The sequence below is a fragment of the Rousettus aegyptiacus genome, unplaced genomic scaffold (assembly GCF_014176215.1).
Source record: "Rousettus aegyptiacus isolate mRouAeg1 unplaced genomic scaffold, mRouAeg1.p scaffold_m13_p_4, whole genome shotgun sequence".
Taxonomy (NCBI): domain Eukaryota; kingdom Metazoa; phylum Chordata; class Mammalia; order Chiroptera; family Pteropodidae; genus Rousettus; species Rousettus aegyptiacus.
In genome coordinates this window covers 61879093-61894931 of record NW_023416307.1, presented here as the reverse complement: position 1 = coordinate 61894931, position 15839 = coordinate 61879093, and the positions used below count along the sequence as shown (strand labels likewise).

The window sequence follows — 15839 nt, the reverse complement described above, 5'->3', positions numbered from 1 at the left end:
AAATTAAACACAGAAATGGTTTTTATCTCTCTGGAACCACCATCCCTATCTCTTAGGGGGAATAAAAAACAAAAAGTGCTAAAGAGATCTCAGACTGTAACCTTGAGGTTAATATTAACGGAGAGGCTGGGTATCAATTTTCCAGAGAAGGATCACACTCAGCAGGGAACCACATCAGAGTTCTCTTGTTCAGAGGCAGCCCTGGCACCAACACAGCTTTGCCACACCTGCGTGTCACTAATGCAAGCTCCAGCCATCAGGCAGTCATGACTATTATCCTCTCTTGCGAATAAACAGAGGTTCTTAGAGGTGACTTGACTTGCCCAAGGTTAGAGTGAGTCAGAAGGAACTGTGTGTGTTGGGTGGGGGAAGGTGGAGTGGTGACATAAGCAAAAGGCTGAAGAATGAGGGACAGATCTGCACTTCCTCTGAAGTTCACAAAACAATGGCCAAGGGCTGTGGAGGAGCTTTAAGTTTGCTTTGGATACTGAAAGCATCCCTGTCCTCTTTCCCCCCACTCACTCCCAGCCCCCTCAGGTGCCCCGCCTAGGGTTACTCACCAAGGTAGTTGCAAATTGGGTGCCTTGTTCTCTTGTCTCTTCTTGTTAGCTTCATGAAAGGCTATTTGTAAAGAAGAGAAGGCACAACAAGGAACAAGAATGCATTAAGGATCTTCCCTGAGGCCCTGAACTGAAAGGGCAGTTGTCTTTGATTCCTCTGACTTCCCTCTTATATCCTGCAGAAATGAATGAACATCAAGATGTCTGACAGCATTATTATGTTCCATTCCAAGCACTGGTATTTTTTATTTTTCACCTCTGGGGTTATTTCACTCTTCTCTCTGCTCCACTTCTCCCATAAAAAGGAAAGAATAATGCTTGCTCACTGTGTATGAGAGGAAGCAGCCCAGGGCAACACTGTTCAAAGGAAACTGCTAATTGTACCAAGCACCAAGGCATGCCTGGGAGTCTAGTAAAGAAAGTATGTAGCATCATGACCCATGCTAGTTTACTTTATCTCTCCAGACCCATACTCAGGGAGCTCTAGGCCCTGAAGAAGCACACTCATAAGTAACAGCAAAGAATCTCTGGTCCAACAAGAAAAGCACTGAAAGAAATTGAGCATCAATGGTCTTATGTTTCAGTAGCATGCAGAGGCTGCATCACCTTGATGCCCATTTTGTCTTTTTTGTTAAAGCTGAGAAAGACAATATTAATTATTATTACTAAAGAATATTTGGTCATTTTCCAGGTGACAAGGGAATGCCATGGATTCAGTAAGAATAGGTTGGTTTCCTGGCAGGATCTTCAAGTGGCTTTTTGTTGTATTCAACAAAAATCTTACAGAGTTTTCGCACTCCTCAGTTTTGACTCTATTCCTAATATCTAATCAACTTCTTCTTAGGTAGTACCTTGGGGAGAGGGATGGACAAAACAACAAACAATGCTTAGTTGATACTCTCTTAAATGTATTGGCTACACTCACTTCCTAGAAACCACAAAACAAACAAACCTCCACCAAAAGTTATCCTTGGGTTGCCCACCATATATATTCAATTAAGGCAGGTTAGGAAGGGGATAGGCTTATCATTCAACCATGTAGTACCTCTTATGAGGCCTGAGAACCAAAATGGCCCATGGTTCCATTATTATCAATGTCAAACTTAACTCAAATACAGACCTCAATGTATTCCTAGCAAGTTAAAAGAAAAGAAAAAATAGGTAGGATACTGAAATATGGAATAATCTCATATGTACTCCGATGCTGATGACCAAATGACCAAGCACCAGTTGGCTCCTTTACAGCTTTTTCTATGGGGCCAGTGAGCACACTATTGCTTCTTGAATTAAACTGAATTTCTAATATTGAACTGGATCCTCTAGCCTGGCATTTTTTCTAGCAGAAATAAAAAGCATTTCAGAGCATGAGACAATATGGAACTCTGTTTTTCTACTTTCGAAACACCATCTGGTCATATATACCTCTACCTATAATCTTCCCTCTGCCCATTGATAGTCAAGGGAGTTGGAGGCTGTAGGTATGTCATCTGTGCCAGAGAGTCTGCCAGACAGTGAAGGTAAAGAGAAGCATATCTAGTAGAGGCTTTGCAGAAGATGGAGGACTGTTCCTGATAATCCTTGCCCACTTTTCACTGCCCACTAAGCCAGAAGAGAGGTAGGCAGCATTTTGAACAGAGGCACTTTTATACCATAGATCTTAAAGTATTTGGGAGCACAGAGTGTTCTGCAATAATTTCAATGGAACTAAAATAATTTATGTTATGTGTGTGTATAAAATACATAAAAAGAATTTTAGTTTGAGAAAGACATTAGATCAATTTTGTAAAAAGAAACCTTTTGTGTGGACTATTTCTAGGCATGGGTTATACAAAATCTAGACACTTATTTAATTTCTGGAATTAATTTAGCAAATATCTGTCCAAATCACAGACCTTAAAGACTTCTATTGATAGCATATCCCATTTTCTAAAATTGCTACAAGATATTCTGATCATTTTTAGAAAAGGTAAAGTACAAGACCTTTGGCACGTAAAAAGTTCTTTTGATATGTCTAAATAAATCTCCATGTCAGTTAATTATACTGAACTTTAGATATCTTCAAGAAACTTTTGGCATACTAAATTTAATATCCCATTATCATCTTATTTTATACGACCTTTCATGTAAGATTAGCCAATGAAATTTGAGTAAAAATGTTCAATGGATACAGTGGCCTGAGCCTTATTTGGTTACATTGTGGATTTAGCCCACGCTCCAAACATATTTTTTTTTCTCCTAATCTGTAGATACCCACTCTGACCATGTATGGTTATGCTCAATCTTTGGCTGTTCTCTTAAGGGGATTATCAGAGTTACCATTTTCCATTTTGAACCACTATTTCATATGCCTCCAACCAGGATACTACTATTTTCCACATGCATCTACATCAGAAGCTATTAATTCCCACTTGCCCCAAGCCAAGATCATAACAGCATGTTGAAATAAATATTTTTTTATTGTTCTAACATAGATCCAATAAAGACATTTATGAATTGCCTAATTCGTGCTTTACATTATTCTAAGTGCTACAGATATAGAAATGAGTAGCTCATATTTCTGCCCAGAAGAAGACCAACATCTTATAGAGCAGATAGACCAATAAAGGAGCCAACATAGCATTGCCTGAGGATGTAAGAACAATGAACACTGAATACAACACAAAAAAGTTCTAGATAGATGCTCTGGAAGACTTTCAGAAGAGTTGAGGTCCAAATGGATTTTTTTAAAAAAAGGAAATTTGAGTTTGCATCCTTCCTTTTAAAACACTCAGACTTTGAAGAGAAAGCTACTTCTTTTTAGGAACGTGTCTGAAAATCCTAAGGAGGGATAAGTAACAGAAGAGAGACAGTTGTGGTAAGCATGGTTGAAAAGTTTTGATAGCCGAGAGAAGGCAAGTAACGGAGGGCTCCAGAGAGACCCTTCTAGTTAAAAGGTAGGAGCAGAAAGAACTAGAACTTTACCCTGAATCAGAGCTTTTGCTTAAACACACCGCTTAAACCTGGAACCTTAATTTAGAGCCATTCTCTACAGTCCAAGTCTTATATGCTCTCCCAAACCCTGGTGACTTTTTCCTGGTGGACAATTTTGTTAAAAATCTCATCTCTGCTCAATTATGATTTAAATTTTCTTTATCCTGGGAGCGACTTTAAACAGCCATAAAGAACAAAGAACAAAACACTGGAGAAATGGGAGTGAGGTCTTTTGATGTTAGCAGCTTGCACCAATCAGAAAGTTCGGGATTAAAGAACAGGGCTGACCTACCCAGAGCTCATACCAACAGCCTCCATTAACATCCAAGTCCAATTCCAACTTTAACACCACACATTTAAAGAAGGATATAAACTGGTAGGGCAAACTTAGTAGCCTTGGACCTAGTTCAGTTAGAATCCTTCTTAAGTTGGCTTAGGTAAATATTTAATGTGTAAGTAAAAACTTTCATCATCTTAAACAATTCACCTATATCCTGAAGTTGGACCAAGAGATTGTTGAACTCCTAATGGACCCACTTTCATGTTGATTTCATTCTTTCATTCACTGAAAGAAAAAAATATATATCTAAAAGTAAATAAAGATAGATTTAACTACATAAATACTTAAAACTTCTTTTATAAATACTATAAGCAAAAGTAAAAATAAAAATAGTGACCCCAGAAAATGCAACATAAATAACAAGCAAAATGTTATCATCCCTAAAGAGAATTTACAAACTCATACCAGCTAGAACAATACTCCAGCAGTAAAGCAAAAAGTGAACTGACAATTTACCAAAAAAGAGAAAGGTAAATACCAGTAATCACATGAAAAGCTGTTTAACCACACTAAAAATAAAATAAAAGCAGACTTAAACACTGAAATAACATTTCCTTTTTATGAGAATGGCAAAAATTGGATAACAGCAGGCATCGGTGAGCATGGGGGGAACAGTCAGTTTCACATACCGAGATGATGGAAGTGTGAATCGCTGCAACCTCTTTTATAAGGGCAATTTGTCAAGCCATATAACAACATTTTAATGTGGGTAATTGTGACTTAGCAAATCCACTTCTAGGACTTACTTTAGAAGATTAGAAGACTGCATTAAAATTATCCCATAGTACACACATATTTATGTAAGATTTGTTTGTAGCAGCAAATTTCAAAAGTAGTCTAAGTGTTCATCAGAAAGGAGTTGAATAAACACACACACACACACACATATGGTTTCAGGTTAGAGCCTGGAGTGGGTATTTGTGATTCGGAAGGTAGAAGAGCAAAGGTCATTTCTCCAGAAAAATGGAGATAGTTGCAGACAGATGCACAGGCAGAAAGTTTATGTGAGGGCTGAAGCAGCTTCCTGGTGAGCATCTAGAGAATCATGCACATTGGTATGGCAGACAGAGCTAGTCGGTGGTAGTTCAAGAAAATTTCAATCCTCCAGCCCTTCCAATGCTTATTCCATGTATTAAAACACTTTCTACTGATAACACACAGAAAGCTTTTGTTTTGCTGACTAAACTGACTGATAGAGGTTCCAAACACTGATACTGATACCCCATCCTGGAAGTTCCATATGTAACTAATAAGTGTCTCAGAAAAAGCACACACAATTGAAGGGAAAAAATGATCAGAAAGAACCTTAGCACTCCGAAATCACAATGTTTAGATTAAAATGGCTCGTGTCCAACCAATTAAATTAAAAAGTAAAACAAATAACTAGGGAATGTTATGATATTTTAGAATGCCAAAGATTAAAAGAACATAAGAACTTCCAGAGGGGAAGAAAGGTAACCTACAAGGAATGTAAATTAAACTAGCTTCTGACCTCTCATCAATATCACTATATGATGTTAAAAGATCATATAGTCATAAAGATCAGGGGTGGTGGGGGTGGGGGTAGGGACCAGACTTCAATGTAGAATTCTATACCCAGACAAACTATAAATCAAGGGTTAGAGAAAGATAGAGATATTTTCTGTAGATTTGGATTCCAAAATTTTAACTTCTATGAATGATTTTTCAAACAAGGACAAAATCTTAGTTCACTTGATACATCTTCTGCAGAATGCAAGATGATGATGTAAAATCATTTTAACACTACAGGTTCATTTTCAGGAGTGTTAAAAAATATATAGCAAAACAAGCTTTCACATTCATATATATTATTTAGAACAAGGTATTGGAAGTATTTAGGTATAAAAGATATAATAAAACACAAATATATGAATATGGCAAGATTGAGAAAATAATACATGAATGACGGAAGTTTGGGAAACACTTTGCTAAAGTAAATGACTTAATGTGTTATCTCTTCCAAATATTTACATGTTTAAAAGAGACTTAAAGCACATTGCAAGGCAAAAAGCAAGAACTCCTCTTTAGCCACAAAATGCTAGGGCAGAGTACTCTAGGGACTGTTATTTGGTGATTCAACCCCGAGGATAGTTAAGTTTCCTTTGCTTAGACCCCCACCCTCATCCCCATGGAAACCTCTGACTGTTTTAGCTTCCCAGGAAGCTTCTCCTGCAAGGGAGAGAATGTGAGGACCTGTTGAACTGCGCGCTCTCATGTGCCTACAAGTTCTATTTCTCATTACAAAGTAATACATTTAACAATCTGATTCATGCACCAATACCTTACCTTTACTTCCTCCTATTTCCCTCCCCTATTTTTAACCCTTGTTGGAGTGTGTCTTTCTCTGTAATCTCAAATTTTATTTGCAGTGAGGAGGAGTTTATCTGAACAAAGTTAGTGACACTAACCTCAGTTTCTTGTGAGATTCACAGCCCCCGGAACCTAATCACCTATGGGCATATGGATGCACTGAAGTTTCTGGTTCTAAAGAGCGGGAATTAAAACTTGGTGTTGTAGTCAGACTTCTTGGTTCCAAGAACAAACACTAATTCTGAAGCTTTTAGCAGAAAAGGAATTTATTGGAAGGATGTCAGGTAACTCACAGAATGTCTGGAAATGCTAGAGAGAAACACAGGAAGAAAACATCGAAGGCAAAACAGAGCCAAGATAGCACCCCTGAACAGTCTGTTCGAGATGCTCCCACTAGCATTGTCATCACACATACCAGCTACAGTTCCATACCTGGACTCTACCCTCCATCAAAGGCAACAACCATAATCTCTAAAGGCCCCTGAACATTTTCATTCCTCTGTGAATACTCAAAGTCTCAGGCAAATGTAAGTGGTGGTCTGAGCTGTCTAGAAACCGAGAAAGAAAACGTCTGGACTTTGGGGCTTGGATCTCCTTATCAAGACTCCCTGACACAGGAAGGCAGGGCAGGCAAAAATGATGAAAGTCCATTTCACTCAGTGACCTTGTGAGGCCCTACTAGAGCAGCCAACTCAAATCCCTCTTTATAGTCACCTCATTTTTCTTAAGTTGAGCAGTTTGCAAATCATATCTGTGTTAGATTAATTACATTTACATAATGTATATTTCTCATTTCTTTCAAAGTCAGACTTTAAACATGAGTTTCTCATTTAAAACTTTAGAGTCTTTTTATTTGTACTTCTAAATAAATTTGGACGATACCAAGGAGTCTTTTCTGTTAAATCCTATTGGTATGTAAGTTTCAGATAACCTGTAAGACTTTCTCATTTAAAAAAAAATTATCTATTTTAAGAATAAGTTCAAAGAGACTGAATGTTCTGATGTAATTAACCACCAACAATTTAAGATGCTTATTTCATGAATTCTTGAAAGAGATTTTAAACTGTGATACTGCAAAACCACTAAACTGCTTAATTTAAGAACCAGATAGATGTCTCTGGTAAATCATGGTTAGAAAAAAAAAATCTGTGGAGAAACAAAGACATCTGTTTTAATGGTGTATGAAAGATGGTGGAGGTATATATTTTTTAAAAATTGATATCAACTGTTTGTTGATACTTTTTGCACTAAATTATATTTATAAGCAAGATTACTATGTTTTATTAGGTCTGACTTTACACTGCCCTGTTACAGTAACATTTCCCGTGTTTGTTTTAGTCTCCTTTACATTTACAACGTCCTGGAGGGTGGTGATGTTAAATTTAATTTGTCAACCTACGTTTAATTTTACAAGAACCCAGATCAAACTGCTATGTAAACAAGAACTGCCTTGCAGAGGCTTTTTGGCGATTAGGCTGGAGAAGTCACAGCTGAATTAAAAAATATGCTGCCAAGGGTATTTTTTTCATTCCCCTCCCTATAATTTTAAGGGCTCAAATGAAAGAGCTGTTTTTCTTTAACAATAGTATCCTTGTTAAAAGTACTTTAAAGAGCTGTTCCACTACATTGAAACAATCTAATTAAACCATAAATATAGCAAAGTTCCAACAGTTGCTATATCCAAAGAATACACTTCTATATCATGGTAAAAATTAAAGGTGAGCTTTTCAGTGTGTAGCTTGATTTCCCAGTTTTGGGATTTCCTATCCATTAGACATTTCTTTGTAGAGAAATATCATCAATCTATGAGACATATTACAATGGGATATTATTTTCTTCAACAGAGGCTGTTATTGAAACTACATATTATCAAGGCAGCTGTCCGATTAAGTTTTTATAAAGGATTAGGGGGTTATTTGAGTACCTAACAGCTGCACTAGCTAGGATAAAACTTGGGTTCCCAAATCTTATGCCTCTTGCTATATGAAATGAAATAATATAGTCTCTACCCGGGAAGCGAGATATTAAAATTTAAAGAGAAAATTAAGTTAGAAACAAAACCTCATCTATTTGATCTTAGAAAATACATTAAACAAGTACACAAATGAAGAATATAAAGAAATCTAGAAAATATTGTCCCTCCTCTAGAGGCGTCTACCATAGTTTCAGTAGGTATGATGAAAAATTTCAAAACATTAAATAAAAATAAAGATCTAAATAGAAGTGTGAGACATGAAGAAATTCTGCAAAACAGTGTACGAGTAACTGCTGAATAATGCAGACAGTTATAATAGAAGTTCAGGAGGCAGGAACACTTCAGGGCCAGAGGTTAAAGAAGAGAGTTGGTATAATTTAGCAATTATGACCTCTGAGAAAAGTCATCGGGATTGTCTGAAGTATAATGTGTCAATGTTGGAAGTGACCTAGGAGGTCCTCTCCCTCTCTGGTGTTTCCTAATCTTATCTGTTGAAAAGAATCATATGAGAAACCTCTTAAAAATAAAATTTCTGATTTCTTTCTCAGCACCGTTGAATCATATATGCTAGAGAATATATGGGTCCTCTTCTATTTATATTTAAGTAACTTCAAATCAACTTAGAGAGCTCAAGAAAGTATATATTTTTTAATGTCCCAGGTGATTATTTTAAACTGAGAAGTTTGGAGAAAACTGTTCTAAGTCAACCTTGTGATGTCAGAAAATAAAACATTAAATAAGTACCAAATGTTAAAAAGGGTGGGTAGGTGAGAAGAAAGCAGATGGAGACAAAGTGTATATGTGAGTGAGTGTATGGTCACATGTGCGTGACAAATAGTAATTCCCTAGGAGTAGAGCAGGGAGAGAAAACTTGTGCAAGGTCCAGGACCAAAGAGCTATGGCCCAGTGTCCTTCTCACAATGGACCCTCAAGAGATATCTTGTGTTGACTGAATTATAAATGAAGCAAAGAACAAAGCAAGCTGTACCCCTCAAGCATTGATGACCTATTTATTGCCATCTTATGTTCAATTCATTTGTAAAACTTCTAGTTACAGACACAGACCATGAATCTTAAAGAGTCTCTTGTGGATTGTGTAGCAAGACTGAGTCAAAACACTCAGAGCCTGGGAAAAATTTAAACACCAAGGAGATAAAGAGATTTTCCTGCAATGAGGTAAAAAGTTGAAATTTAAGAAAAGGAGAGGCTAATCTGCCTCTCAGAGAACATATCCAGATGCTTATTCGATTGTGGTGGATTTTGCTAAAGCATGTGATAGAATGAATAGTTCACAAAATAATTTTTAACTGGCATAGAGGACCTTGAAGAAAATTGCTTAAAACTAGCCCAAGCCCTCAGCAAACCACAGAAACATAAACTACCATATGGGGGATAATCTCACTGTGGCAGGGTGGAACCTATGACCTAATGCATTTCTGCACCAGCCCCCACCATTCACAAGCTGGTTCTCTCTGCATTCCTCCGTTGAAGTTTCGAAAGTGTGTGTGTGTGTGTGTGTGTGTGTGTGTGTGTGTGTGTGTGTGTGTTTTAATGAAAGAAATGCCTGTACTGATATCCCAATACATTCTAAAATTCTACCATCCTCTTCTCCCAGACTCTCCACTTTTTTTCATAGCGAATTTGTGAAGTACCTTAATAATAAGATGATTTACAAACAGAAATAATAGTATTTTGACATTCACAGTTTATTTCTTGACTTTTTGAGTGTATCTATTTTAAACACCAGAATCAGAGTTTAATAACATCAAGACATCATTAAATTATTTTCTAACAAAATATTCCAAATGCATTTTTGCTGTGGGTATGGCCTGGAGAGTCTGTGGCTTGACTTTTTCATTGCATTGAATCCACGGGAGGGGAGATCAACAACCATAATGAAACCTGGAAGTGGTTTTATAATCTAATAGATGCATGACAGACAGATGTAATAAGGTGTATTTTGCTAACGAGTCCTATTGATATGGGGCCCAGACCATCATTAGCCTGTGAGAACCACTCCGGCTGGTAGAAATAAGTCAGTAGAGTTCAGTGAAATTTAAGGAAAGAAAAAAATGTGCTGCTTTTCAGGGCTAATTAGAGTAAAACTATAATTTTCTATATATATTTCTCAATTGTACATAAATATCTGCCATACATATGCACATATATGTATGTGTATATACAGGTGGCAGAAAATCTTTCAGCATATAAATTTACTTTTTGCACCAATTAAGGTTAAGATGGCAAAGATATACAGTAATAACAGCTACTAAATGCCAGCACTGAATATTATCCAAATTAGTCTTCACAGCAACCCTATGAGTTGATCATTTTTATCCTCAATTTGTAGGTGAAGAAACAGATCTCAAAGAGGTTAAGTAACTTGTCCAAGAGCACACAGCAAGTAGGAGGTAAAGTCAGATTTTGGACTTGGGTTTGTCTCTCTCCAAAATTTTTATTCAAAGTTTTATGTTGAGATAAAATATTTATTGATGGTTCATAATAGCAACAACATTTGTAAGGCAAGGATCTTTAGGAGCAGAGAACTTGGTGTATCTGTCACATAGGAAAGGTCATGTGACATCCCAGTTTTTTCATTTTCCATTATTGAATCTAGGCTGTAGCCACAACACTTCTGCAAAAGCATCTCAAGAAAGACATTGCTAGGCAGAATCTCCTCTTCCACTAGGTCAGGGTTTAACATCCATAACACATTTTGCCTTCATTTTCATGTTACTCACCCATGCTCATGACTGATATTCTTTCAGTATGTCTGCAGTAAATTAAAATAAGACCAGATAGCAACACAAAGTGCTGAGAAGAATTCTTTCAAAACTCAAAAACATTTTCCAGCAACAGAAACCACGTTACATTTTTTAAAATCTTATTTTACCTTATTTGGAGATGTAAGATGTACTCCAGAGACCCCTGAAACCAGAACTTAATGTTAGTGAATCTTTATTAAGGTAAGAGAAAATGTCCTTCTACTCCAAAGACAGTAAATATAACTCGCATCAATAACTATAGTTTCCATTTTCTGGCAAAGTTGAAACAAAAAATCCCACTTTTTTAATTAGGAAAAGCAGCATCTCAGAAAATAAGAAAGGTTTTCCTAACAAACTAGTAAACGTGGAGTAGATTTTATTGAAAATTATGTTTACAAGGCTATTAAAAGGCAGACTTGTGTTAGACAGGGGATCCATTTTACACTGGTCTCTGGAGAAGGAACTAGAAAAAAAAATGTGCATTCAGTCTGAGTTTTCCACTGAGTGGCATGTGGGAACAGTGAGCCTGAGAGACAGGCAAAGCTTAAGTCAGAGCTTACCTTAAAAAACTAAAGCGACGATTTCCCCCATTTTTGGCTTTAGTTGCTTCACCCTCTGTCATGAATTTTAGGTGTTGGGGAGAGAAGAAAAGGGGACAGGGTGCCCTTTGGCTCATGCATAGCTTTGTTCAGAACCTTTAAAACTGAGCACATCCGGAGAGCTAACCACAATTCTGCAAGTGTTCAATTCAATCTAGAACCACAGTTTTATTAAACCTTATCTTTCTCTTCTGGCAAGTAGGGTAATTGAAGCTAGTCATCCAGACTGGAAAACGAGCCAGTGGTTCCAAAAACAGAAGTGGGCCCTGCATGCACGTGGGAGTGGATAAAGCTCAAAGTCTCCTTATGCACATTGATTCAGAAAGGAACGACACTGTTGATGAAATTTATCACACAAGATGGGACTTGAGCAAATCCTTCATCCTAAAAAGGACAGGAACCCAGAAGGGAATGACTGGGGGAATGAGTCACTAGCAGCTGTTAAGAATCATAGACCTCGATTCCTGATTTAACTCTCTCCTTTATCTACCCCAGAGGCTTATGGTTCTTGAACTTCAGCTGCATCAGAATCAGCTCCAGGGCTGGTTAAGAGGGCTGAGTGACCCCCTCAGAGTTTCTGATTCAGTCCATTGGGATGGGGCCAGGGCATTTGCATTTCTCACAAATTCCCTGGTGATGTTAATGCTGTTGGTCAGATAGCTAACAGCAGGAACCACTGCTCTGGGTAATACCTGTTTCAGAATCAGTCCGGAGAGGCTAAAACCAGTTTATTTACATGGAAAACATGCTCGACTTCCCAACTTCTTTTTAAAATAGGTGCTTCCATGTTAACCTGAAAAGGGTGCTGCTGAAAGATAGAATGAGGGGCCAAAGGCACAAATAGTCAAACATATGATGTCCAGATTCAGCCCAGGACCAGAGAGCAGTGTGAGCCATGGTTGGCCTGTCCTTGGGGACATAGAGTAAGGTATCAGTTTGAGACCCGAGTCCACCACTTAAGGTTATGAACTTGTTCCTGTCATTAAGCTTTTCTAAATTACAGTTCCCTCACATGTAAAACCAGAAAAAGAATACCACTGATCTCATCACGTTGTTGTAAGGATTAAATGAGGTAATGTTTAGAAAACTTTAACGCAGTGGCTCAGACATAGTAAGGCTTTAATAAATGCTAGGTATAAGTATCGTTTAATAATAATCTAGCATTATTATACCATTTTACATAGCCAATATGCATAATATTTTTACTACTCTCAATAAATTCAGACATTGGAAACTGAGGCACTGATAAGTTAAGATTCTTGCTCAGGGGCATCTTAGAGAGCTCTCTGAAGTTTTGCCCCACAATACTGCTATCATAATCATTCTAATCCCAGACGTCTGAGTGATCTGATCCAGACCTCTGGACAGCCCTCCCCAAGAACCTGGCTGCACTCTTCAGGATTAGAGAAGGAGATATTATTTCTTCAGGCCCTCCTGGAGTCTCTCTCAGCCTTTTTTGGCTCACATACTACTGTATGGAGTTTGTGTCTGAAATGGAAAATTTCTGTAACACAATACCCAGCTCTGATCCCCACAGACTCTCAAGTCTCTCTCTGTCTCTCTCTCTCTGTCTCTCTCTGTCTCTCTCTCTCTCTCTTTTTTTGGTTTGGGCTAAATATGACTTCATTTACAAAACCAAGCCTCGTTTCCCAGTACTCTCAGCAAGTTCATAAACATTACAGATTTAAAACCCAGTGCCTAAGAATTCCAAAGAAGTCATTTCACTTTTCTGGAAAAAGAAGAGCAATGACAAAGAAGTGAGACGAGAAATGGAAAAAATTAAAATACCTGACTGATGCCAGAGATATATCCACTTCTCCTGAGCATTGTGTGATCCCCAGCGCTCCTGCAGGTAGCCCGAAGGAAAGACAGCTGCTCATGGCTTTATGCGCTGGCCTGCAACTGAGTGTGTTGGTCAGTCAGGCAATAGAAACTAAGGAGTTAGAGGTTCAACTCATTGACTCACCAGCATTCTCCTCTCCTGGAGCGTGAATGCCTCGCAAACTGTATCTAATGTGGGCCTGACCAGTCTGAACAGTACAATGGGTTTTCACTGAGTGACTTATCTTTCTGACAACCTCTTCTAGTTTCTTGGTGGCCTGCACAGGGTCTGGAGCCCAACCAACCATCTGGCGTGGATTCCCAGTTCCACCCCTTCCTAGCTAGCTAGGTGACTTTGTGCCAGTTTCTCAACCTTAGTTTGCTTATCTAGAAATAGGGTACAACCTTACATTGTAAGATGTTACAAGGAATAAGTTATTTAATGCATCATTAAGTGTTTAGGACAGTTCCTGGCACATAATAAGCTCCACCTGTGCTGCTATTATCATTATTATTTCTTCTACCCTACTGCCAGTAAAGAAGCAGTTAGGGCTATATTTGCTCAAGAAAACATAATGCTGTAATAGAAGAAAAGCAGTTTGGTATTCTAGTAAAGGCATACCTTTAGAGTCAGAGAGATCTGAGTGTGATTTTTGACACTGCTACTTAATTTATGTGACCTTGAGCAAGTTATGCACCTCTTTGAAATCCAGTTTTCTGTTTATAAAATAGAGATAATAACACCCGGAAATCATAGGGTTACTGGGAGTATCCAATGAACTAATGTTTGGGAAGCACTTGGCCCTTGGTGGCAGCCAGGGTATGGTAGTTATTATACTATAAACTGGTCACATGAACGAAGAAAAGCATTAGGACCTGCAAGTTACACACACATACACACACATACACACAGCACAAATTTTTGAAGAGTGCAGAGTAAAATAGCACAATCTTGTACATGTTTCTGTCTTTCATGTTCAACTTGGTTGGCTGTCTGGATTTATAAAGCATTCATCACCCCTACTCCAACCCTAACCTTTCTTCTTTATTAATCACATTTTTGGCCCAGCGTATGCATGTTGATACAGACTTTTGCCAGGTTTCATGAGGGAATTATGATTAAAGTATTCTCTGGACCTTCCAGATGATACAAAATGTTATATGATGAAACGAAGGTACTTGAGACATCACAAACAGGGAAGCAGCACCACTCAATTTCAAGGGACACTGTTTCTAACTTATTGTATTAAAACTGTGCTCCAAGGGGCACCTTTAACTAATACAATAGAAACTATGCTTCTTGGAGTTGTATAACAGAAAAGCTCTGATCCCAAAGCACAGGAAATAAGACCTACTTACTCAGACTTGGACTCTAACCCCTCTTCTTTCTCATGAGTCAGACTCTGTCTTCCAAGCCTTAATTTGTACTTGCTGAGTGAGAAAGTGCTAATCCCCACATGATATAATCCTGAAGAGGAATCACAGTCACCAATTCCAAGAGTTAAAAGACCTACACAGGTCATCGGGCCAACCCTCTCCAGTGCCCTAGAGCAACATATCAACTCAGTTCTGATTTGTCTTTTGTCAATTAAAAAAAAAAAAATCTTCAAGCAATGGCTTACAAGAAGTGTTAGAGTTCACCAATCTGTCCTTTTCGTGAAAGACAGTGGGGAAAACAGGCAGACATGAAGCACCTTTACTCGGCTTGCTGCACCAGCACTGGTGTTCGAAGTGCCTTAGTGTGACTAATGGGTTTCCTGACGAGGTGGGAAAAAGGAGTGATGTTGGCACTCAAGGCGTAGTGAGAAAAATGGATAAACCCAGAAACCAGTGGAGGAAGATAATGACTCCAGGAACCCTAACCCAGAAGCTATTCTTTTACATTCATGCTTTCTCTTTGCCCCACCCCGCTCTCTTCTTCCATAATGGAAGGAGTAATTCAAGGCTAAAAGTCATCCACGAAATCATCTTCTCCTAAGACCCTCAGTTTTCAGATGAGAAAATAGGTCCCAGATGTTAGGCAGTACCAAGCATCCAGGATAGATGATCAATCCAGAAATCCCTTGGCTTTCAGCTGATTTTGAAAGTAGACTTGTATTCAGGTCAGAGTAAGTGGTTCTTTTGAACTCTATTATATTTATAAAGAAGCTAAAGCTCAAAAGTAAATTGCGATGGATCTTATTCCTGGTTCTTAAACTACTCTGCTGGGCCAGACAATCTATGAAGTCATCGAGATTTGAGCTGAAGACCAGAGGCAGCTTATACCTAGCAGCTTCCTAAGAAATGAAGCTGATAGGTAGATGAAAAGACCTAGTCCCATTCTTTGAATCTTGAGGTAGCCAGTCACCAATCAATCACATAAAATTCAGTTTAATATTTTTTCGTTGTCACTTCTTCCCCTGTGCGCACACAAAAGTCAGGAATCAGAACACCAGGATTTTTGCATCTATGTTCATCAAAAATATTGGCTCGTAACTT

General features: G+C 38.1%; 1 protein-coding gene and 1 long non-coding RNA gene across 20 annotated transcripts in view; one reads left to right on the top strand and one right to left on the bottom strand.

Annotated features, from left to right (window-relative positions):
* LOC118601623 overlaps positions 1-13623 on the bottom strand; it is a 42064-nt gene extending 28441 nt beyond the window's left edge. For 3 of the 7 annotated variants that reach the window (XR_004950382.1, XR_004950379.1, XR_004950381.1), the window contains exons 1-2: positions 11070-13622; positions 561-621 (exon numbers count right to left, since the gene is read on the bottom strand). This is a non-coding gene — a long non-coding RNA (uncharacterized LOC118601623). Of the gene's footprint in view, positions 1-560; positions 622-11069 lie in introns of all 7 variants that reach the window. The other 4 variants (XR_004950384.1, XR_004950383.1, XR_004950385.1 and 1 more) reach the window with 2 other exon arrangements.
* Positions 1-15839, top strand: part of PHLDB2 (pleckstrin homology like domain family B member 2) — a 196869-nt gene that overhangs the window by 6119 nt on the left and 174911 nt on the right. The window lies entirely within an intron of this gene.